This window comes from Adiantum capillus-veneris, chromosome 3 (genome assembly GCF_014529385.1).
Source record: "Adiantum capillus-veneris isolate H3 chromosome 3, ASM1452938v2, whole genome shotgun sequence".
NCBI classification, from domain to species: domain Eukaryota; kingdom Viridiplantae; phylum Streptophyta; class Polypodiopsida; order Polypodiales; family Pteridaceae; genus Adiantum; species Adiantum capillus-veneris.
The window spans coordinates 28,853,575-28,877,744 of NC_140933.1; positions in this window are offsets into that span (position 1 = coordinate 28,853,575).

Below are 24,170 nucleotides of genomic sequence, written 5' to 3' on the forward strand. Positions count from 1 at the left end.
ACAAAATCAGGCGGTACACCACGTATTAAGGATCATTTTCTGGGTAGCGTTAAAAAGAGTTGTAATATATGTAAACATCCTCAAGCACCTGCAGTTGCAAAGCGTTTGAGAGAAGAGCTCGCCAAAAAGGGTGGCAAGAGACAACAGATATATAGCTCTATGGCTTCGAGTCGAGAGTTCACAGAGCCAAATATTAACTTCGCAGATCTTGTAGTGACACCAACTAACCTTGGAGAACAACCTGCGCAAGGAGAGGAAATTCCAGGCAGTGTTCCATTTAAACGTCACAATGAAGCTGGACTTCGTCAAATGCATCAAAAATCATTACATCAAAGCTTTCGAGTGCAGTCTCTAGAAGAAGCACAAATTACACTCGCCAAAGCAATATTCTTTACTGGAAGTGCTTTGGTCATGGTAGACAGCAATCATTGGAAGGCTGCTTGGAAGAAAATCGATGAGTTTGGTCCAGAATTTTCAGCTCCTTCTTATCACACCATAAAAAATGATTTCTTGGACAAATGTTACATCGAAGTCAAAGAGCGTGTTGGCAAAATAATACTTGGGAATACTTCGCTTTTAGGATGTACGATTGTGAGTGATGGCTGGTCAAATGTTCAGAGAAGACCGTTGATCAATGTAATGCTAGTTTGTCCAAGGGGAGAAACGTTTATAAAGGCGATTGATAGTTCTGGTGTAATTAAAAGTGGAAAATACATTTTTGAGGTCTTGATTAATGTAATTAAAGAAATTGGTGTTGAACATGTCGTTCAAGTAGTCATGGACAACACAAATAATTGTAAAAACGCTAGTAAATTAATAAAGAAGTGCTTTCCACACATTTTTGCCAATGGTTGTAATATGCACAACTTAAACTTGGTGTTGAAAGATTGGTACACTAGCGAAGAAACCACATTGTTCGCGAAAATAACTAATACAGCACGTCAGGTTGTGAAATTTATCTTGAAACGACAAGAGTGCTCGATTTGTATAGGATATGCATGTCAGTGATGTTGAAACTATCTGTTGAAACTCGGTTCTGCACACACTTTTATACCTTGGAATCACTTGTCCGTAATAAATGCGCTGTGATTGACACATTCAGTTGCGCAGCCTTTGATGAATGGCAGCTTGAGCAGAAAGAAAAAGTGAAAGATAAAATTACATGTCTACGTGGCAATGTAAACAAGGCTGCTTGGTGGAGGAGTGTAATGGATGCATACCATGTAATTATGCCCGTTATGTTCGTGATCCGCAATCTTGATCAAAGGACGCCAAACTTGAACAAAGTGTGGATGACATGGTGGTCAGTCCAATAGAGCCTTGAAAATCCTGAAGAGCTGAAAGAGTCTGTAGTAGAGAAGGAGTGGCGATTACCATTTCTGGTAAACAACAAAAGATTTTGGCTAAGTATTTTCATGCAGGGTGGAAGAGCACTCATAGTCCACTCCATAGCGTTCTTACATGATCGATCCAGAGTATTGGAATTTAGATCTGATGTCCAATACAGAGGTGGTAAGCGATTTCTATCACATGGTCAACACGTTCTACTCTAACGTTCAGGATCGAATTGATTGCATCAAAGAAATGAGTGCATTTATATTAAAAGAAGGTCCTTTTGCGAATGATTTTGTACAAGTAATGACAAAAGAGAAACCTACATGGAAGTGGTGGATGATGAATGGTGGAGAGCATTACTCAACCTTACGTCCCCTTGCAATGAAAGTACTCACACAATGTGCAACAAACTCAAGTTCAGAGAGAAACTGGAGTATGTACAAGTATGTTCACATCACTATTCGCAATAGACTATTAGTAGAGAGAGAAAAAAAATTAGTGTATATGTTTTGCAACAAAAAGATATTGAATCACATCGAAAGTGTTGGCTACAAGGAGGAAATGCCAACCTGGTTGTATGATTATCAAAAGAAAGATGAAGAAGAGTTCAATGTTGGTGTATCTCAATGCACTGTAGACGAAATAGAAGAGAATTTGATAATAGGTATGGAGGTTGAATTACAAGGAGAACCACAACACTGAGACGTAGAATTAGATAACAACTCAACAGATTCAATATAGCTTGAGAGTAGAACTTGTAAATGTCAAAATTAACCATTGCAAATGACCTTGTATTCAAATGTGTTTTGAGTAATTACAATGCTTCATATTTGCGATAATACATAGTTTGTCGATCTCAATTGTGTTTCTATGAAGCAACATCTTGCTCATCAAAAAAATTTCTAATTGTGCTAGGGATATCTTGGCAGGCTTGCTTGAATTTATACTCATTTGTCATGCCAAGCATAACATATATTCCTTGTGGAATATCTTGTGAACATATTGCACATCGACTACTATTTTGCATTAAACGAATAAGACAAACTAAATGATAATAATGACCACGTGTCAATGTATAATATCCACTCCATCCATCAAAATTCTTGTAGCAAACTGGACATTGGGAAGATGAGGATGCATCTGAAGTAGACAAGGGGACCAATCTAGATGCAAGACAAGGTGGTTGATGTGTGTCCCTTGTAGAGGTGTTGGATTCACTAGCTGTGTCAGATTTTGGACGTCTTGGCTTAAGCGATGAATGCTTTTCTTTATCCGGACTTGTGAGGGTTGGGGTGTTTGGGTGGCTATAGAAAGTCGTGTTTTTTTTTCATCTTTCTCTGCCAACTCTGTCGTGTAAATATCGTTCTCTCTCTTTGACTGTAGGTTGGCGCCTTCCACTATCAATGCCAGCTCATCTCGGGTGAAAGTGACACAACTCTCCCTTAAATCAGGAGTGGCAATAGTTGTCTCCTTTGACGAAAAGTCTTATGGTCGTTGTTGCACAAAGTGAACATATAACATTTTTGCAAAATATAGCGCACAATCTGCATTGTGCAGGGGATGGTCATAAACCTCCAAAGAAATCCTCTCAGCGTTTTTTTTTATCGCATTATGGTTGTACTTCGAAACCTTACACCTTCCTTTCTTGATCTCTGCGTCCTCACATGGCCATATTGTCTTGATCATGTCCTTTGTCACTTCTTTATTGATCTCTTTCCATTGCACGTGGTTTGGATTGTCCCATTTTGAGAGTCGTCAAGCAGTACACGTTGCTTGTTGTGCCGACATGCCGTGTGCCAGAGACTTCATGCACTGAAATGTATTAACAACCGCTTGTTGTTGATCATCGGGGAGTGATTGGGTGCCAATATCTTGTTCTTCATCGGCCATTTTCTATTAGAGCTGTAGTCAATAGATAGATAAATATTCAATATCATTGGCAAATATATATTCTCATGATTCAATAGTCTCACAGATGCAGAATATAGCAACTTCTCGTTCAGAGGGAAAGTGCGCGGAATCCAGTAAATCAAACCACAACAAATGTGACTAATTGAACCACAAGGCAAATTTGAAATTAGTAAAGATAATTGACTCAATTAGGTGAACCACTTCAAACCAGATAATACACTCCAATAAAAAATAGAATACCCTGGACAAGACATATGTATATCATAGAAATGTTTAAATCAGATAAAATGATGGTGCAAGTTCAACAAGGGGACGTTAGACAGGGTTAGGGTCTGTCTTTAAATGTTCTTTGAAAAATATCAAGACGTCAGAAGCATTCCTTCTTTGTTCTCTCTCTTTTAACTTCATCCAACAATCTACTCTAATTCGAATAGCCCTCATAACATCTTTATCCGGGTAGTGAAAAACTTCTTCTGGAAAATAAACTTTTCTGGCTGCACTCCAAAAATCTGCCAGCATGTCAAATAGGTAGCCCAATGCATAAATTTCACTCTCTTTTGTGTATGCATCTATGCACCATGGATCGTATAGTTTGGGAGAAATCCACAGTTGCTTAGCCATCTCGACATTCCTTGCTCTCTGTGCATCCAAAACTGGTTGGTTCGCGGCTGTGCTCTTGGATGCAGATAATTATCTGTTGCATGCTTAGCTGGTGTTCTCAAAATCATATCCCAATCAATGATGCCGGACGCGGGGTTTATTGGCGCGAGTAAAGTCCAAACATTACGATGAACGGGTGCAGGTCACTGTGCACTATATCAGCCGAGTGGCCAGTTGCAATGCCGTCGATTAAGGCATGACAAATGGCTGGCATCTGCTCGATCACTGCTTTGATCCACACTATGTCTATCTTGCTTACATGAAGATTTACTACAGGCAATGACCTCCAGTCGTGTTGTAGCCTATGCATGTGTCATCTGAACAATCCGTGAGAGAATGGTAAGCAACACATCATGTCGCCCACGGTACCCCCATTGTAGTATGGGAATATCGTGATCCAAGGAGCTTCGGTAGTAAACCCAATGCACTTTACAATGGAGGGGTGAAGCGTTTGCATTCATTGCTCTGTCTGAAAGCTGTCAAATTTTGCCTCACTCCGTCCCTTGTAACATTTTTTCACATATGTAATGTGGTTTGGAAAAAATGAGATGCCTTTGATGGTGTACAATTTGCACACACCGAAGGAGCCTGCTCCAATCCTCATACGTTCTACCAAGGCTTTGTGATGGATGCCGACAAGATGAGCGCACTTTGCATTCGAAGCAGTGCGCATGATTGTTCCGGTGCTGCTGGCATCGGATCGACCTCCCAAAGTTGCTTGCGTATCACGGGTCATCTTCAATCTCTTGGGTAAGGCTGCTTGGTCCTGAGTTTTCACACGCTTCATCTTTACCTTTTGTTCTTCCCACAATTTATCCCAAAGCTCTAATTTTGACACGTCGTAGGCAGGTGGAATATCTTCCTTTAAGTCTCTGCAACATACTTTCATATTTCCCAACACTGTCCTAACCTTGTGGTGGGGGTAAAATTCTCGTATCCCTGCTCGAAGCAACAACTCGTACTGGCCTTCAAGTTGCAACCTGCGCTCTGTGTTCTCCCATATAGTGCTAGTGAGGTCTTTGATGTAGACATCGCTTTCACTAATCTGTTGTATCGATCAGCTGCACATGAACTAATTGCCAAAATACATTGTTTACAAATGGCACGCATAATACTTTTCTTTTGATCTGGCGTCATATTTGCACAAGATAATAAAAAACAATATATCAAATACAAATTCATGGTTGCGAATGACACTAATACTCTCACACTATTTCAGGTAAACCCTTAACCACCACTTGAAGACTTTAAAAAATGTGCAAGGAAATATTGATAAAAATTGAAAACAATCTTCACTTAAAATTGCAATCTCTTACATGTGTAAAATACAGATCAAACAAGTGGTTTATAAGAACTTAATTCAGATAAAACAATACATGTTAACAGTTTGACACATTTCAACATATATTGAATTTTTAACTTGTATTTTTCTCCGTGCACGCATACTAATTCAAACAAAGCACACACCAACTTAAAAACTTCAAAAACATTTAAAACATTGAAAGTATACAAATTGGACTAGCAAATTGTGTTCACACACTTTTTTACATAGAATTTATGTAAATGCAGCAATAAAAAACGCGATGATAATTGATGCTCTTTAAAAAGATACAAAAGAATTTTTAACATGCAAATTGTGTGCATTTAGATTTTTTACAGAGAATTTATGAAGCATTAAAAACAACGATAATGCTTGAGAGTCCTTTAAAAATATAAAAAAAGGATATTTAACATGCAATTTGTATGCAAATACTTTTTTACATTTAATTTATATAAATGGAATATGTAAAATAGCGATGATTGATGAATAACGTATTCTTTTAAATATGATTAGCTAGTAAATAATTTCAAATGGACAGTTAAAAACAACAAAATCGAACAATTCATACATTTTGTATATGAAATACTCTTCACAGCCACGTTACCGACCAACTATTTCATATACTTAATACTTAAAAAATTTCTAATAGACAGTTAAAAACAACAAAATCAAACAATTCATACATTTTGTACATGAAATACTCTTCACAGCCACGTTACCGACCAACTATTTCATACACTTAATACTTCAAAAATTAACTGCACATGCACATACAAATTATATGACGTTCGTACGACCGGGTTAACGACCCGAATGCCACATTTATGCAAAAACAGATGCTTCTAACAAACGACACTCTATTAGCCGCGTTACCGATCGAGTGCCGCCTGAATCTAAGGAAAAACAATGGCTTGCATACGAACATCATATAGCCGCGTTACCAACCGATGCCCATATGTTTTTTGGGAAAGGGGAAGGGAAGTTGACTTACCATAAGGATACTAGATTTACCATGTTACCGACGTAGTACCCAGACAGTAAGCCAATACTTACCACAAGGACACCATCTTCCCCGCGTAACCGAGGTGATGCCCCCGTGATACGCACTATTCCGTAGAACAGCTTACACACACACACTCCCATTGTGTACCTTATTACGGTCGTGCAATAAGACAAAAGGCACGCTATCACACAATGCTTACACACACACACAGCACATACCCGGATCGTGTGGTCAGGTACTCGGTTGCTGCCGCGCACTGCGATGCAGAGCACGCTCCCACATGACCCCCTCTCTCCCTCTCTCCTCTCTCCTCTCAACGTACCTGCAAAGGTGGTCGATGAGCTCTCTCTCTCTCTCTCTCTCTCTCTCTCTCTCTCTCTCTCTCTCTCTCTCTCTCTCTCTCTCTCTCTCTCTCTCTCTCTCTCTCTCTCTCTCTCTCTCTCTCTCTCTCTCTCTCTGTGTGTGAAGATGAAAGCAAGAAATAACACCTAGCGGGCCCGATCGGGCCCGCATATATATAATTCTGCAAGCCCGCCAGGATTTTCAGTTTGCTCGGCGTGTCTGCAAGGAAAAGGAGATATCCAAGCGGGACTGTCGGGAAAACTAAAAAGCCCGGCGGGAATCTAGTAGGTCTGCAGGTCACCCTTAACCGGATTCTGTGTGATTATGTTTAGTTTAATCATGTAAATGTGTCAATAAGACCTTGTGATCACCCAAAGTTTGTCGTAATTAGGTAAATATTAAATCTCTGCAAGTTATTGACACATTTACATAATCACACATAACATGATCACAAAGAAGCCGGTTTAGGGTAACCTAGAAACCCACCTAAAGCGGTTTCTGGTTTTTCCTGCGGGCCTGCCGAGTTTTAAAGTTTTCCTTGCAGGCCCACTGAGAAAACCAAGAAGTCCGACGACACTGCATATTTATATATGTATAGGGCCCCGATCGGGCCCGTTGGGTATTTTGAGAGAGAGAGAGAGAGAGAGAGAGAGAGAGAGAGAGAGAGAGAGAGAGGGTCGTGTAAGAGCGTGCTCTGTATCCGAATGCGCAGCAGTAGACGAGTACCTGACCACACGACCCGGGTATGTGTTGTGTGGTAGTGTGCCTTTTGTCCTATTGCACGGCAATCATAAGGTACCTTACCACACAATGGGGGTGTGTGCGTAAGATGTTCTACGGAACAATGCTTACCACGGGGGCATCACCTCGGTGACGTGGGGAAGATGGTGTCGTTCTGGTAAGTATTGGCTTACTGTATGGGTACTACGTTGGTAATGTGGAGAATCTAGTATCCTTATGGTGAGTCAACTTTCCTTCCCCTTTTCAAAAAAACATATGGGCATCGGTCAGTAATGCGGCTATATGATGTTCGTATGCAAGCCATTATTTCTCCTTAGATTGGGGCAACACTCGGTTGGTGACACGGCTAATTGAGTGTCATTTGTTAAAAGCGTCTCTTTTTGCTTAAATGTGGCATTCAAGTCATTAACCCGACCATACGAATGCCATATAATTTGTATGTGCATACGTAGTTCATTTTTTTAAGTGTTAAGTATATGAAATATTTGGTTGATAACGTGGCCGTGAAGAGTATTTCATATACAAATGTTTGAATTGCTTGATATTGTTGTTTTTAAGTATTCTTATGAAAATATATACTAGCCAATCATATTGAAAAGAATGCTTTATTCGTCAATTATCATCACTATTTTAAATGCTACATTTTACATAAATTCTATGTAAGAAGGTATATGCATACAATTTGCATGATAAATATTCATTTTTCTCTTTAAAGAGCAAGACGTTCTTTGCAATTTCCTAGCCTGGTTTGTATTTTTTCAATGTTTTAAATGAGCTAAAATAAAAGTTACAATATGTACATCACGATGCATGTATCTTCCAAGAGGCTTCAAATCAAAAAAAATTGAACATACCATTTTAAAGTCAAATTGATTATTAATCTGAATAAATATAATCTTGCACAACTTTTTGAAGTCTTTAAGTCAATTATGCTATGTTTGAACTAGTGTTAGAGTGCACGATGAAAAAGTTAAGTTAAAAATTCTTAGATGAAATATTGTAAAATGCTATTGTCAGTTAGATTTTTAACATGTATTGTTTGATCTAGATGAAGTTCCTATAAACTACTTGTTTGCTCTGCATTTCAGTACATGTAAACATTGCACTTTAAAGTTGAAAATTATTTTCAATGTTTATCAATATATTTGTGCACATTTCTTAAAGTCAGTCAAGTCATGGTTATGGTTTGTCTGATCTAGCCTGAGAGTGTTAGTGCAGTGTGCATCCATGAATTTATATTTTATATGTTGTTTTTTATTGTATAGTGCTGAAATGATTCCAAATAAAAAGAAAATTATTATGTGTGCCATTCAAAAAGAATGTATTTTGGCAATATCATCATGTTTCAGATGGTCACATACAGCAGATTAGTGAAAGCGACATCTTCATCAAAGACCTCACTAGTGCTATATCGGAGAACACAAAGCGGAGTCTATGAGGTGAAGGCCAATATGAGTTGCTAATTCCAGCAAGGATTCAAGAATTTGACCCCCACCACAAGGTTAGGACAGTTTTGGGCAACATCAAAGTCTGTTGCAGATACTTAAAGGAAGATATCCCGTCTGCCTGTGCTATGATAAAATTAGAGCTCTAGGAAAAATTATGGGAGGAACAGAAGGTCAAAATGAAATGTGTGAAAGCTCAGGACCAAGCCTCCTTACCCAAGAGATTGAGGATGGCTCAAGATGCGCAAGCACCTGTGGGTGGCTGATCAGATGCCAGGGGCACTGCGCAATCATGTGCATGCCTTTGAATGCCAAGTGCGCGCATCTAATTGGCATTGCCCACAAGGCCTTGGTAGAATGTACACGGATTAGAGTAGGTTGTTTTGGTGTGTGCACGTTGTACATCATCAAAGACGTCTCTTTCTTTCTAGACCACATTACATACGTGGGAAAATGCTACAAGGGAGGGAGTGAGGCAAAATTTGATAGCTTCCAGACAAAGCAAGGAATGAAAATGCTTCACCCCTCCATCGTAAGTTGCATTGGATTTAGCACCGAAGCCCCCTGGATCACAATATTTCCATACTACAATGGGGGCACCTTGGGGGACATGATATGCTGCCACGAAGCGTTCGAATGACACAGGAGCAGGCTACAAGACAGCTGGAGGTCATTGCCACTAGCAAATTAGCGCTTGCCGGAGTTAGAGAAAACACGGATCAAAGCACTAATTGAGAAAATGCCAGCAATATGTCACGCTTTAATTGATGGCATTGTGGTTGCTCACTTGACTGGTATAGTGTACAATTACCTACACCCGTTTAACATAAAGTTGGACTTTACTCGCGTAAATAAACCCCGTGTTGGCATCATTGACTAGGGAATGATGCTCAGAACGCCAGCTAAGCGCTTGTCAATTAATTATCTGCATCCAAGAGGACACTCGGTGGACCCTACAGTTTTGAAGGCATGGAATGTAGGGAAAGGAGAGAATGCAAAGCAACCGTGGATTCGTCCAGAACTGTACAATCCATGGTGTGCAAATGCGTATACAAAATCGATCAATATTTATGCATTGGGTTATCTATTTGACATGTTGATAGATTTTTGGAGTGCTGTGAGGAAAGTTTATTTTCTTGAAGAAGTATTTTACTATCGGGGCAATTCAGATTAAAGTATACTGTTGGATGAAGTTAGTGGGAAAATATAAGAAATGCATTTTTAGCGCCTGATGTGTTAGGGCATTTATCTTTTTTGACTTTTAACTAAGGTCTTAGCTTTAAACCTTAGGAGCATGTTTACACAAGGTCTTTATGACTAGATAGTTGGAAATACCCAGATGGTCACATGGAGTGTATGAATTTTCAAATGTAGCCACTCGACAGTTTGCAGTTTGGAGTATTCTTGCAATTGTAGTGTTGTTTTAGGCCTGTAGTTGGACGTTGATGATGAATACAGGGTAGAGCAGTACTTTCTCTTGCTTAGCCATGGTCTCTTGTGTTCACACAGTCTGCAGTTTTCATGGTGTAATGTGCAGTCTCTTGCTTTGTTTTTCTCTACACTGTAGCATTCTTGTATTGATTACCTGTTAGGGTTGTGAGCCCCTAACACTTTGGCAATCCTGTTGTGCATGTCCTAATGGACATGGGAGAAAATTCCAGTAATCTCAAAGAGAATGGTGTGTCGGTTATGATGTGAAGTTTATTTCTCGTGCTCTAACCGCCACCTTCTCTCTGAAGCAGTTCTTGCAACTGGTTCGAATTCAGCCTGAACCATATGGCACTCAAGAATTCAAGAGGTTCTTGACATGTTAGTCGACCTCAACCACCTGCAGGAATTCTCAAATTGGGTAACCCCGCATGAAGAGACTGAGGAGTATACATCAAATTTCTTGGAAGAGTTCTTCCCAAATCTTCCAGGGAAAACCAAAATTACAATTGCTCACAAGTTGCAGGTGTTTGAAGGTTCTTGACAGTTTTTGTACAGTCTTTGTGCAGTTTCTGTGCAGGCAGTTTTTGTGCATTCTGTAGTTTGCATTTTTCCGTTTGAAGTTCAATTGTTTACATGTTGCAGATTACAATATTTCAATTTGCAGAATGTCGTTTAAATTTTTTGGTTTACAGAATGCAATTTCAAGTATTTCAATTTACAATGCAGCTTAAGCAGTTTCAGGGTTTAAGGAGGTACAAATTCTCTCTATTCCTTTGATGTGTGATTAATGGCAAAGAATAAGAAGAAAAAGTGTTCTATTTATCAAAAAGAGGGGCAGTCTACAAAGCGATGTCCTTACATGTGGAAGCCTTGTCAAAAAGAGGATGTTTGTGTCAAGTATTGCATGCAAAAGTTGTGCAGGGAGTTGTATCAAATTATGTAGAGCTTTCAAGATGCATCATGTCATCAGGACATGTGTGATGCTCAAGAGGATCTAGATAGGTTTTTTGATTTTTTTGATGGTGCACACAACTGGCATAATAGTCGAGTTGATAAGAAGAGGAAGTCATGCTCTACGGCTCGGCGCATATCAAGGTTGCAAGAAGCGTGTGAATGTATTTCAGAGAATTATGAAGATGAGTTTGATAATTTCCTTAGTGATGATGATTCTCAATAGTGTTTTCAACAACCTATTACTATTTCCAACTTAAAACAATCTCAAGTTGTTAGTTTTTAGTTACCAACAGCTTTTCAGGCACCTGTAGTTTCAAAACCTGAAGTTTCAAAGCCTAGATCTGAATTTTCAGCACCTGAAGTTTTTCAACCTGATTTTGATGTTTTTTAATATGGGATTAAAGTTGTAGATACTCAGATTACTAAAGATAAGAAGTTGATTCAAGAAGGAGATGTTTTTCAATGCAAGGAAGATGAAGTCCAAAAGATGTTGGTGGAAGAAAGAGGAAACGAGGAGTAGCTCATGAGCCAAAGGAGCCAAGAGGACTGCCATCTATTCCCAAAACTCACATCAAAGAGACTTGTATCTTTGCAAGAAGAGAACAACAGATACCCGAAAGAAGAGTTGGTGATTGAGAAGAAGAAAATGCAAGTGGGAGTGATCCAAAGAAGCCACCAATACCACATACCAACCCATATACCCATATACCAACCTTGGACATCAATCTTGAAGAGGTTGAAATTTAGGAAGAGATCAGATTACAATGTACTGAACGGGAAGAGATGAATATAGTTGAATACATAATGTGTTTGATGATGAGGATAATGTGATGCATCCATTTTTTATGTACGTTGATAAGGAGTATCCCACAAATGACATTCCAACATGTGTGTTTGCAAAAGAGGATGTGCTTTTTGGAGTTTTGAAGACTAAACTCCAATTTCTAGGAGTGGATATAATGTATTCAGGTTGTGAAGACAAGGACCTTGAATTTTAGGTCCGTGAATTACAAGATTTGATGCCAAAAGTCCCTGATTTACAACGTTCCACAATACAGGTCCCTGATCCTGAGAGTACCGATTTTCAAAGAAGTTATGTACCTGAATTTTTATGAGCTACAAAGTCTTGTTATTTCTCAAATGGAGATGATTCATAATCTTTCTTTGGATTTGGAGAATCCAAATGACAGATATTCAAATATGCTTGCAACAAATGAAGCGATTTCCAAAATCAGTCAACTTCAAGAAGAGAAGGCGTCATTAATGGTGGAGATTTCTTTGGTTCGAGGTGAGTTTGACTTGCATATTTTTTACTGTTATGAGGTTCATGATGCTCTTCAAAAATTTGTTTTGGACAAAACTAATCAAATTGAGGAATTGAATCCTCAACTTACTCAAGTCAAGAATACGAAGTCTTCTTAAAACCTCGAGGTTACAAAAGGTGTCTTGAATGATGATGTTGTCATCAATGATCTTTATAATGTCAATGATTTTACAAATTCAGTCATGGATATTGGAAGTCCAAATTTTTTCAATTAAGTTCAGCTTCTTTATGATATTCTTGATGATTTATACCAAGTTTTTGATTTCAATGGTTTTGTTGATGCTGAGGAGATGGTTTTGGATGATGACTATGCAAGTCTTTTGCAAGTTCTTTATGAAAATGAAATGGGTTTTCCTGAAGATGGTTCTACATTTCTATGTGATGTTGCTGATGGAGGAGATGATGTTGATATTCTTATATCTCATTGGTTTTATATCTTCTTTCTTGATAACATAAGGGAAGTTTTTCAGAGAGAAGAAGTCAAAAGTTTTAAGTTTCAGGGAGATATCACTGATTGGACAATTTTGCGGCTAGAAAGGATTTCTTTATGTTTTTGAGAGGGGATGTGAGCAAGCCATCTTAGTGGTGTTTTTTATGTGTGAAGGAGAGTCCAACTTCTTATTTTTAAGCCTCCAATCAAATTAGTTTGATGAAGAAGCAGATCAATTTTGGTGTTACCTGAATGAGAATTTTTAGGATAATATGTTATTTTGGCATATGGAGTCTAAATCAGGTCTCTCAATGTTTCATCTACATGTAGAGCTATTGGATGTGTTCAAGAGGCAGTGTCTAATGGTTGCAAAGTTTTCATCCTACCTTGAATCTTTCTTCAATCATTTTGAAGAGAAACCTGGACCTGACCCTGAAGTTGAACTTGAAATTGAACCTGCTAATGTGTTCAATAAGCCATACCAGCCCTTTGCTGAAGAAGAGGCTAAGAAAGAAATTTGTTTTTGTAGAAGAAGTTCACTAAACAAAAAAATCATTTTATACCTTTGAAGTATAATGGGGAACAACAAATTCATGACCAACCTAAACCAGAGGGTGTTGAATGTGAAGTGATACTGATGGATAATGCAAATCAAGATGTTCAAGAGTAGTTAATTGAAGATACAATTCCACTCATAGGACAAGAGAAGGAGGTAGAGTAGCAGCACGTTGAGGAAGTGTTGGCTACCAAGAACATTGAAGAACATACAATGGATGGGGTTGCAGCTGAGATGGAAGTAAGTATTGATGCAGAGGAAGAAGCAAATGAGGAGAATTTTCTATTGGAAAAGCAGTATGTTGAACTCAAACAACAGTATGAGGAATTGCATAAGCAGTTGGAGCAACAAAAACATCATCAACCTAAACAACTGCATACTCAGAGTGATATTGTAAATCTAGATAAAACTGAAACTAAAGTTCAAATGCAGTCTACTGCAGATGTAGTCATAGTTAAAGCTGTAGGTGAAGAGGCAAGTGGTGTAGGTGGACAACGTCAATTTAAAGATATAGTATTGTCTGTTGTGGATGAGATACTCACAATGTGTGATGTTGTGAGTAAATCTTATCAAGATTTTGTATCTAGGAGGAGACAAAAGAGGAAATTATGATCTTGCAAAGACAATATGCTAAGTTGAAGGAGCAGTATGCATAGTTGCATCATCATGTAAAGATGGATGTGCAAATGGATATTGTAGCAGGTGATGTAGTTAAAACTATAGTTGAAGTTGAAGTTCAAAATACAATTTAGGATGTTGTTAAGGATGAAGTTCACGGTGCAATTTTTGTTTGAGTTACAACATTGATGACACAGGTGATCAACAACAATTTCAAGACCCATTTATGAAACTTGCTGAAGCAATGTCAGAAGATCCACTTACATTGGTGAAAACTGGAGATAATGTGGATGCACAGTCAGGAGGAATAGCTCAAACTGAAGATACAGATGTTCAGGAGTAATAACTTCAAGCAAGACTTCATTTTGGTTTGCAAGTTTTTTGTCAAGGGTTTTGTGGGCTCTCACAATGTTTTGCAAACATTACCCGCCGGGTGTGCCAGGTGTTAGTGCCTGATGTGTCAGGGCATTTATCTTTTTGGAATTTTAACTAAGGTCTTAGCTTTAAACCGTAGGAGCGTGTTTACATAAGGTCTTTATGCCGAGGTAGTTGGAAATACCCAAATGGTCACATGGCATGTAAGAATTTTTGTACTAATTACCTGTTAGGGCTGTGAGCCCCTAACATGCATCTAATGTTCTGATATTTTTCAAAGAACACTTAAAGATAGACCCTAATCCTATCCACGACTGCCTGTTGAACTTGCACCATCTTTTTACCCGACCTAAACTTTTTTGTGATATACATTTGTCTTGTCTGGGGTATTTCATTTGTATTGATGTGTATTATCTGGTTTGAGGTGGTTCACCTCATTGAGTCATGAATTATATTTCAATTGGATCAATTGTCATGTATTTTAAACGGATCAACAATCTTTAGTAAGTCTGTTTCCACATCTATTACCAGGTTCTCTTCTATTTTGTCTATAGTACATTGAGATACACCGACATTGAACTCTTCTTCGTCTTTGTTTTGAAAATCATACAACCAGGTTAAGTTGGCATTTGCAATGTGATGCAATATCTTTTTGTTGCAAAACATATACACTAATTTTCCGCACTCTCTGCTAATAGTCTGTTGCGAATAGTGCTACGAACATACTTGCACATTCTCTAGTTTCTCTCTGAACTTGATTTGCCGCACATTGTGCCAATACTTCATTGCAAGGGGACGTAAGGTTGAGTATTGCTCTCCACCATTCATCATCCACCACTTCCATGCATGTTGCTCTTTTGTCATTGACTGTACAAAAGCATTTGCAAAAGGACCCTCTTTAAATCTGAATGCACTCATTTCTTTGATACAATCAACTTGGTCCTGAGCGTTGGAATAGAACATGTGGACCACGTGATAGAAAACACCGACCACCTCTGTATTGGACATCAGATCTAAATTTTAATACTCTGGATCGAGCATGTAAGCAACACTATGGAGTGGATTATAAGCGCTTTTCCATCTTGCATGAAAATACTTGGCTAAAATTCTTTGTTGTTTGCCAGAGATTGGTAGTCGCCACTCCTTCTCTACTACAGACTCTTTTAATTAGTCCTCGGGATTTTCAAGACTCTATTGGACTAACCTCCATGTCATCCACACTTTGCCCATATTTGGCGCCTTTTGATCAAGGTTGCGAATCGTGAACATAATGGGCACCATTACATGGTATGCATCCATTACACTCCTCCACCAAGTAGCCTTCGTTATGTTTCTACGTAGACATGTAATTTTGTCTATCACTTTTTCTTTCTACTTAAGCTGCCATTCATCAAAGGTCGTGCAACTAAAAGTGTCAATCATAACGCACTTATTGCGAAGAAGTAATTCCAATATAAAAATGCGAGTTTCAACAGGAAGTTTCAACATCACTGACATGCACATTCTGTACAAATTGAGCACTTTTTATCATTTCAAGCTAAATTTCACAATCGAACGTGCTGTGTCAATTATTTTGGCAAACCAATTTGGTTTCTTCACTAGTGTATCAATAATTCAACACCAAGTTTAAACTGTGCGTATTACAACCATTGACAAAAATGTGTGGAAAGCACTTCTTTATAAATTTACTAGCATTTTTTATAATTCTTTTCATTGTCCATGACTACTTGAACGACATGTTTAGCATCAATTTCTTTAATTACATAGACCTCAAAAATGTATTTGCCACATTTAATTGCATCAAAACTCTCAATCGCCTTTATGAACGCTTCTCCCCTTGGACAAACCAACATAATTACATTGATCACTGGTCTTCTTTGAACATTTGACCAATCATCACTCACAATTGTGCATCCTGAAAGTGAAATATTTTCAAGTATTATATTGCCAACACGCTCATTGACTTCGATGTAACATTTGTCCAAGAGAACATTTCGTATCGAGTGATAAGAGGGAGCTAAAAACCCTAGGCCAAATTCACTGATTTTCTTCCAAGAAGTCTTCCAATGATTGTTGCCTACCATGACCAGAGCACTTTCAATGAAGAATATTGCTTTGATGAGTGTAGTTTGTGCTTCTCCTAGATAAAAGCTTTGATGCAATGTTTTTTATATGCATTTGACCAAGTCCACCTTCATTGTGACACTTAAAAGAAAAACTGCTTGACATTTCCTCTCCCTGCGAAGGCTGTTCTCCAAGGTTAGTTGGTGTCACCATAGGATCAATAGAGTTAATATTTGTCTCTGATTGCTCTTGACTTGCAGCTATTTATCTGTTGTCTCTTGCCGCCTTTTTTGGCAAGCTCTTCTCTTAAACGCTTTGCAATTGCACGTGCCTGATGATGTTCACATTTCTTACAACTCTTTTTAATGCTACCTAGAAAATGGTCCCTGATACGAGGTGCACCACCTGATTTTTTTGTGAGGCAAAATTTACATTGCCAATCCATATATCGACCGCATATGTTGTGAACATAATCCCACTCTTTTTCAGAAGCTTTTTTATTCTTTGGCTTCTTCGTACCACTTGTGCTGACATTTTGCTCCATTGCTTTTAAAATAAAATTGAAGATAAAAGAGTTAGATGTTAAGTTTTTAATACAATTTTCTTCTTTTCAATATATATTAATTTTTCATTCAGTAGGAAAATAATCAAATCTGCATGATATTGAGGGCGAGCTTTTTGAAATGGGGCCTCTAAACCCAAACCAATGGGCCTACCCTCACAAAATGTTCGTAAAGAGGTACGCACACTACTTGGGGCACCACCTTCTTTTGGGAGTGGAGAAGGAAACCAATCAAAATAACACTTGCACTCACCCACTCAAGCAACACACTTTGAAAACCCCCTTACTCTATATACACTTTGGACACTTGAACACCATCAACGATTATGCAACCCAATGCCGTGCATTAAATGAAATATGCAATTTGTGGAATAGCATTCACCTTCTCCCCATAAGAATACCCATAATACATCCAAACTCCTCCTCTCTCAAGCACTCATCAAAAAATCATGCTCACAAGACTTGCCTCTCAAACACAGAAGAGAATCACTTACATCAAACTAACACACTTTGCATAGAGAGCTCATCTCCATCTATGCAATGCCGTGACACAAATAAAATCACCATGAGAGGTAGCCACATGCATATGTAATGAAGCAAAAGAGAGTTGGAGTGAGAAATGTCTTTAGAACAATTGAATAAGTGTGGAGAAAACAAACCAATGGTAAATTGAGAATAGAACACTTACTTGATTTCTCGCACACCTTTTAAGGGGAGGACAGACGCTGGCTAACCATCACGAATTGTGACACTTGAAAGTCTTGAAGATGATTTAATGATCATTAACATAACCATGAGAGAGATCATGATGTATTTACAAGTTATTGAGGTGCTACAAATGATTTATTGGGTTGATGGAGTAAGAGATTGTAGAATAGAAAGAGTGGAGGATAGAGTTGCACTTCCTCCAAAGAGGAGGGTTAGGAGGGAGGATGTGAAAGAGGGAGAGTTGGGATTTTCTCTACTATTGATCAAGAAACAACATGAAGTTGAAAATATAGGTGTGTGTCATTGAGTCTCTCCAAGGGGGCTATTTATAGTTGTGTAGGAGTGGGATTATGCTACACTTAATTAGGGTGAGTGATTAGCCCTAATTAAGTGTCCTTTGACCACTCATTGAATATTGGACATAAAAGGGACTATTTTTTCACCAAAAATATCATTTTAGACCATGAAGGCTCCATAGGGGTGCATAATGTAGGTGGGCCCCACCATGAGGCTCTACGGGTGGCTCCTGCGGGGTATCTCAACTTGTTTGTCTTGGCATTTAGAAAGCATCTTTAGGTTGGTCCCATCACATGCAAGTGACCTTGAACACTCATTGCTCTTCTAGAAGATGATTAGGGGAAAAATAAGATCTCACTCTCTTGATTTACTTGATTTACAGTTCCCTTTTGCTGCGAATCTGACAGATTTACACTATTTTGACCATAACTTTTTACCTGTAGCTCGGAATGACATGCTTCAAAAGGAAAATTTGACCTTCTCAACATGTTTGATATGAATTTGGACTATTCTTCATGCCCATTCACCAAGGAATTCGGTTTGGAAGGTCCACACTAGGCTAGGGAACCTTTTGCTTCCAAGTCTTCTTGTATGGGCCCTTTGCTTGTATGCATCCAAGGGGATTCATGCTTTTTCAAAAGGCTATGATGCTTAAACAAATAGAGGAGGGCCCAATATTATTTTCTTATGAAAAGAATATACAATTGGAGTCTTTTTGAAAAGAGAAAAACTATATGTATATTCTTAAGAGATATTGGGCCACCTATGTAGGGGGCATAGAAGACTTGTAGAGATGGACCATAATCTTTGGTAAAAACAAGTGGAGAGTTGATTTCCATGGTAATTTATCTATATGGGATGGAAGATGGATATATTATTTTTCTACTACTAATTCACAAGAGGTAAGAAAGTTTAGGGGTAGATAGTTGGTTATTGTATGCTTACTTTTATTTACAAAGCAAAAAAGAAAAGGGTGGTAATATAAATATATGACTAAGGTGACATTTTTGGGAAGAGTACAATGTATGTGTCGCCACAAAGGTTAAACGAAGAGGTGGAATTTACTCTAGATAACTTAATAGCGTAGAAATATATATACACATATGAGGAAGAGGACATTGAGTAGGCTGAAAAATGTTGCAAAAAGATGGTTACCATTTTATGCCACTCATATTAGCCCTCCCCCAAGCCTAGAGATATTCATATCTTCAGGAGGACGGTGTTGCTTCTTTTTCTCTCTTTTTTTTTCTCTTTTTTTTGTCATTTTTTTCTTTTCCACTTTTTTTTTTTTCAACAGGAGGAGTGTCATGCACTCTTTTACTCCATTAGACCTGCTTTTCATTACCTCAATCCCATAAATCGAAGATGGGAGGGTTGTCTTAGGTATGTTCAGATTCCAAGGCTGGTACTTCTTTGCACATCAAAGCTTTAAAAATAGGTGGAGCATTTGCCAAGCCGAAGGGAGCCATGCCAATTTGGAGCTTAGACGATGTAGGCAGTTGACTTCCTATCAACGGATTGATACGTTGAAAGTAGGGCTTTAATCTCTATCCATTGACTCTGGTCTTGTGGAGTTTTCCTGATAAATCTGCTAATCTGTAACTACCATTCCCAAACTTTGTTTTTATCATGAAAGGTCCCTCCCATCTTTGCAAAAACTTTTTGTCAAGTCGAGTATCTAGTCGGTTATCATAGCGAAGAACCAACATACTGATAGCCGTTTTACGGCTTTCCAAAATTTCCATAGTAAGCCACCTCACCCTATCAAATCACTCAAACATTTTGGTTATCCCTACCATTTCACTGTACATAGGCGTGTGTGAGTTAGGGACTTTCTCCATATTTTCTTAAAAACCCTCAGCTAGCTAGTCACTGCGCTAGTTGAGCCAAAAAAATAAGAAAATATAAAAAATATAAGTATATTATGACCCATTTGAGTGTAAATATTTCATTGTATATAGGGCCTAAATAAAAGAATTTTTCATAATTATTTTGGTATTTATTTAAATATTTCTACCTATGGTGTGTTATTTATGCTATGTACATTGATTCACCATTACCATATTTTTTCTTATCATTTTGCATACTCTTTATTCCATATAAAAATAATTTCATGCAAGCTTCTCTTATTTTTGGTGTAACTCCATCCCAACAAAAATCCAAAAAAAACTAGTTTTATTTATGTGTATATTTTTTCACTATTGTGATTTTTCCTTCCTACATTTATTCTCTTTTACTCTCATAAATTAGAACACCAAAAATATTCATCTTTTTATGGTAGACTTATAATGAGAGAGATTTATTTTGACCCCTTTATATTTTTTCCACCTATATTATTTATATTTGACATGTACATATTTTTTTAGACCCCTCAATATTTGATTTTCTTAGTTGTACTATTCACTTATATCATGATCTCAACAATATCTTCAATTATAGACCTACCAAAAGTTGTAGCTCGTGAGCTAAACTTTCACCTCAACTTTTTTCATATTTTTTTGAGCTACGAGGTGTGAGCTAGGATTTTATTTGTGGACCCCAGTTTGCCCATGCTATGCAGCTACACTCCCTCTTCCACTTTATCATTTTCCTCTTTCACACACACCTCTCCACTCATCATCCCCGCCTCTCTCACCACTCCTCTCTTCACCCTACTCACCTTCTTCTCAACCTTGAAGAATAAGAGAAACCATGGTGAACTCATGTCTCCTACACACACGTCCATTCCAAAATTGACCACCTAGTCTCATTTTTTCTCTTCCATATTACCCATATTTATAAAAAAAACCACAAAATTCAGCCTCTTCTCTTGAAAGACAGCATCATGGTGATTGATTACTCATGTTCACTTACCTTGGCTCTCAAGGAAGGTCAAGAGTGGAGAAAAAACGTACCGTCAAAGCTAGTGGACCGTCAACAAGCATCAAAATTGACCCTACTCAAGACACTTGGAGCATCGACATTGTAAGAAATCCATGTTTTCTTACCTATTAAGAGTTTTTTCTTCTTTATTTGTATCCTACATGGATACTCCCATTGTAAGTATCCAATTCCATTTGTAAATCAATAAAAATACTAACTCTACTGATTTACTAACACTAACCTAGTATGAAAAGTCCTATCACCTCCACTTCTCTCTTCTCTCTCTTCTTCATCTATCCCCACCAACTTCTTGATAATTCCAAGAAAAAGAAATTAGATAAGTGTTGAAAATCTAACCCAACCATGGTTAGAGGAGTAACCCTAGCCCTCAAAATTACTATAAAAGGAGGGTGTAGCTAGCACAAAAAGGGGGATCCATAAGCAAGAGCACTATGCTATAGCTTGAGAAGCCAAGCTCAACCTCTCTAGAAGGAGCTCTTGAGTGGAAGCCCATTGTTGTATGTTGTGTATGTGTTGTAATAGGGGTGATTAGCACGGGAACTCTATGCCATTGTAAGAGAGAGAGCGATCATTCAATTGAGAGTGGAAAATCTATTAATCCTCCTACTAGTGTAAACCCAACATTTGCTGAATCAAGGAGGGTGGATTTGGACTAAGCTTGGATACTTTGTCTCTCTTCCAACGTGAAGTAATGGACAACAATGATTTGTAAGTGTCTTGGTGATATTTTTAGTTCTTGATAGCTTGTGTCTGGGTGTTGTCATCAATTTAGCCATAAATCTCACATATTGTAAGAGGGCGACAGGGTGGAGAGGACTCCCCTGGCCTTAAGATAGTGATCGGGGTGGCTTTTCTTGTGATGTGTCGTGGTGAAATTTACTCAAGCTATGTTGAACAAATACTAATCTCACTTTGATCGGTCATGACAGATTTGTAAGAAGGTATTAGTGCAACAATCACCCCCTCCCCCTTCCCTCTTTTTTACATATATAATTGTGTTTTCTTGATCATTGCCGATACATTTCAAAGCAGCCCAAGCACTCTCTCTCTCTCTCTCTCTCTACGCGTCCTAGTTCGCATCCAAAACTAGGTGGTGCCCCAAATTTGTGTAGGGTTAGGTTGCGGGTTTGTGTGTGTGTTTGCTGTTTTTTTCCAACCCCCAACCCAATTGAGCAGCACGGGAGCCTAGAAGAGTGCTTAGAGGCCACTCTTCTTGTTTCTCGCCCCGGACCGCCTCAAATTGGTGCCCCCATGGAGGACGGCTTGTGTATGTTATGTGAAGGCTCAACCTTTAGCATAATCAAGTAGCTTGCATGAATCACGAGAATTTATATGGTCCTTTCATTCCGATTGCAAGGCAAAAGGTACACATAATTGTTAGTACTAAGTTGCAATTTCAACGAGTAATTCGTAAAATTTTAGGTCCTCTTAGGTTGGCAGAGATAAACGCATGAGTAAATCCTTTTAGTTTGATTCTCATTAGGTACGACCTTAGTTTGGACGTCTATATTTTTGTTTTGTTTTAAGAATTAGGTCATGCATAGACCATGGATAATGACCCAAGAATAGAGGTTTTCCCCTTTCATTTCACTCCACACATTAGAATAAACATTGCAATTAGTAGAAAAATCCATTTTCAACAACGTATGGTGTTCATGTTTGGTGCCCAAAGAGTAGGAGAAATTCTCGCATCACCAAACCCTGTCATCCTGCCTCTTATTGATTATGATAGGTCATTTGATATGAATATTTTTATTTTGTTGTATAATAGATTGCAATTTAGAAAACATTATTGTGAAAATTTTTTAAGAAAGAAAAACAAAAACGTTGTCGAGAAATTTGCGGTCTTGCCAGGAAAGCACCGGGCTTATGGCTGTGAGAGTTTGTGAGAGAACTCGACAAAAACTATATGAAGGAGTTAAACCATAGATGCCATGAAGACTAGGGTTTGGAAAGAAGTACAATCAAGGAAGCCCACCCATTCTCTCTTGCACTCACACGCACAAAGAAAGAACACAAAAGAAAATGTCAAAATAACACAAAGATGAAAACATCAAAGCTATGGTCATATCGTATCATGGGTAATATGAAAGGGTTAACAGATGAGTTAATGGCATTCAATCTTGGCTGGCCAAATAGGCTACGAATTGTTCTTTGGAATTGTAGTTTTGTGCTTACCATAATATATATATTTTGTCTAGTGATTGGGATTAATTGTGTGTACAAATCCTCTTGGTTCATAGCAAGATAACTACGCTTACGTCAAAAGAAAAGTTATAGTCTATGAGAGGTAGTATGATGGGATCCGGTGATAGAAGTATTTCATTGAGCCTTTCTGGGCCAAAGAGAAACACTATACGTTGTTGAAAGTGTATTTTACGGCTAATCCATACGTTAATTCTAATAGATCGTACAGAGTGAAAGCGATAGAAATTATCATCATGTGGGTTATTAATCTAGGATAGTATGTGAGAAATGTAGATATGAGAGAAGAGAAGAGAAGAGATGAGAAGTTTCCCTCCCAAGCCCTATTCTTGCCCGTAGGCAATAAGGATACTGCGGGGAGAGATGTACCTGTAGCAAGGAGAACCTAAAATTTGTAGAGAGGATGAATTACTAAGAGTGAAAGAGATAGATTTGGTTAAAGAGATGAGATTAGATATATATATATATATATATATATATATATATATATATATATGTTGGATTAGAGATGAAAAAGAAAACAACAAGAAATCAAGAAAACATCAGTGTAGAACACATCTTACTTGACAAACCCTTCGACACCATTATTGATGGAGAGAGAAGAAGAGTGGAGAATTCCACTTTGATTGATACACCAAGTGTAAGACCTTCTTTGATTAGAGTTGATCTCCCAAGGGTAGCTTGTTGCAAGAATGGCTAGTCTTCTTCTAGGAAAAAGTGTAGGCTTGGGCTTATGTTAATGGCTAAGTACAATTAGGCGTTACTACTCACTCCCTCATGAATTCCTCTCATCAATGGCTTGAATGCTTGAGTTCCTTTTCAAGGAAGAAGAGGTCCCCTTTTATAGGTGAAGGGAACCCCCAAGGGTTTACACAAGAAGAGAGGAGCCAGTGTGAATAGGAATTGGAAAAGTTGGAAATGAGCTGTCCCTGCATGATGTGGACAGACCGGGGTCCAGTATTTTGATCATATCTCCTCAACCGTGGCTCCAAATAAAAAAGTAAA